Below are 2,779 nucleotides of genomic sequence, written 5' to 3' on the forward strand. Positions count from 1 at the left end.
AACAAAGGTGTAGACACATAAAAAGAAGAAAAAAAAAGTCGAAATTTCAACCATTTTTTTTTTTTTTTTTTTACAATTATCGACAAAGAAACACATAATAATTAAAGAAGGTTGCACCAGTTTCTGTCACTGAAGTTAAGCAACGTTGCCCGTGGTTGGTATCTGGACGGGAAACCGTCTGAGATAACACGAGGAATTTATTAGCTGTCAAACTTTTTTTTGACTTGGGGAGGCGGAGGGCTACCGCGCTCCTTAATTAATTTACCACGAGGATTTATTATCTTTTTTTTCTTTTTTTTTTACTTACTGACCAATACCAAGGATCTGTAATTTTTGATACACCCTGTGGGTATAGGTATTGTTTATATTTTTATTATTACACGGAAGATGTTGTACAACAGGTACCTCTAGTCTTGAATGGCGGTGCTTTTAATTTGTTTGATATTAATGGAAGTTTTTCTTCTTTTCGTCTTGATAAATTGTAGTGGAGCAAAATGTTTGAATGAACTCATCAAGCCTAGTGCCGGAGGGATGTGACATTGGTGGGGTTGAAAAAGAAAGCACAATAGGGGTTCAGACTTCAGTGTCGTATTTCACAAGCCAGTCTTGTAAAAGTGTGGAAGTAATGTATAACATTGTATTAACTGATAACAGTGATAAGAATAGAGGAAGTGGTGGTATTATGGAACATGCTGGTAATGTGGAACACCACAATATCTCGCTTAATAGGTGGTGCACTCTGTCGGAAACTAATTTAAATTATTCCTCTTTCAATTTAAATCAGTCTTGTAAACAAAAACTAAATCAGATGTTTTTATTTTTAGTGCAATAGCGCGACAAAATTTTGTAGCATCTCCAAAACTTATCTCATCTGCCTTGTAATTGCTAGGTCACGGGTTCTACATATAATTCCCGGGTGGGGGGAATTTATTGTAAACAGATAAAGTCGGTTTCCGAACGGCTGGCTTTCTTCCACCCTGTCCTCCTTCTCCCTTCAGCCAGCCTAGTTAGCTTAGTTGGTAGTGCGTCTGCCTTGTAAGCGCTAGGCCGCGGGTTCGATTCCTGCCGGGGGCGGATTTTATCCTGATGGGATAACGTTCGTTCTCGGAACGGCTGGCTTTCTCCTATCCTGTCCTCCTTCTCTCTTCGCTTTCGGGACGATAAGACTTTAGCAGTTACAGTTCCCTCTATACTCCTTCTCTCTTCGCTTTCGGGACGATAAGACTTTAGCAGTTACAGTTCCCTCTATAAAACCTCTTTTCCTTCCCCCCATTTTCTTCACGACTAAAGAGTAAGGATTGGGAAGTAGTGGAACAGGCCACTGGTTGAGGTTATCGGATAGGAAGGGAAAATTCGGGACTTGAGGAGTAGGGAAGTTTGTGGGAGAAACGTGGGACGTTAGAGGTAGAAATGGGAAAGATTTGTGAGAAATGGGGAATATGTTCTAGTTTTCATTAAAATGTGGTTCTGGTTGTGAATTATTTATCAACATTTTCATCTCTCTCTCTCCTTCCCATTTTTACCCTTTCTCTTTCCTCCCTCGATCTCCTTTTCTCTCTTCCTTCTCTAATTTCTGTCTTCCTGCCCGGGTTCTTCCTCTTTTTTCTTTTTCTCTCTCTTTCTTCCCCTCTCCCTCTCTCTTGAATTTCTGTGTTATTTTGTACCCTTCTCAGATACGAATACATACCTATGTACCTATTAAGAGACAGACAGACAGACTATGTAGTCGGTATTAGTCATTTCTTAGTCATAGTTCTTCCTTTCCTTTCATTTCTACAAATTCCCAGAACCCAGAGCGGCCTGGTTTCGTTCTTCTTTCCAATGTACATAATATATTATACCTACTTTTACTTTTTTCGAGGCAGATACCAGTCTGCCTATTAGTATTTCGAGAGATACCTGTATATCGGTACCTACAGGTCGTAAAATCCATCACCAATCCACCTTATGGATTGCGTGACATCAATGCTGCTTCTTGTTTACAAATGAGTTTTTTTTTTTTTTTTTTTTTTTTTTTTTTTTTTATTTTGTGTCAGCAAACAAACGAACAAACATACAGATAAAGTAGGTACCTAATAATTCAATAGTACATCAATATTCGATAGTATATCAATAATTCGTTATACCTATTTATACAAAAGTGGTCCCTTCCATATTGCCGTCCAAAGAAAACCGACCAAATTGTTTACCAACTTGTCTGACATAGAAGTTAAGAAACTTGGGATTTGCTGATAAAAATTGAGGACAAAAAGAACTTTTCTAGAGAAAAAAACATCACCCAAGTAAGCGCAACTGATCTATTGTTTACCAACTTGTCTGACATAGAAGTTAAGAAACTTGGGATTTGCTGATAAAAATTGAGGACAAAAAGAACTTTTCTAGAGAAAATTTAACTTTGTTGGACAGCAATTCGATGCTAAAAAGAGGGGGACCCTGCTAAAAAAAGTAAAAAGAAATTCTCGAGAAACAGGTTAGGTTTACATTTTTTTTTTCCAAACATGTACTTTTTGTTTTATTTTTAACAAATAAATATTGCAGAAAATTACAACAACAAAGAATAACAAGAAAATAAAGAAAGGGGTATGTTCATTAATTTTCTTTGTGAAAAATATATTTTAAAATACATAATACATATAGAAAAATTCAACTGACAAGATAAAAGTCAAGAATTGGGAAAGCAAGTATAGGTAGGTAGAAAAAGAAGAGGGAGAAGAGGGAGAAGAAGAAGAAGAAGAAGAAGAAGAAGAAGAAGAAGAAGAAGAAAAAAAAAAAAAAAAAA

This window comes from Diaphorina citri, unplaced genomic scaffold, assembly GCF_000475195.1.
Source record: "Diaphorina citri unplaced genomic scaffold, Diaci psyllid genome assembly version 1.1 scaffold1331, whole genome shotgun sequence".
Taxonomy (NCBI): Eukaryota; Metazoa; Arthropoda; class Insecta; order Hemiptera; family Psyllidae; genus Diaphorina; species Diaphorina citri.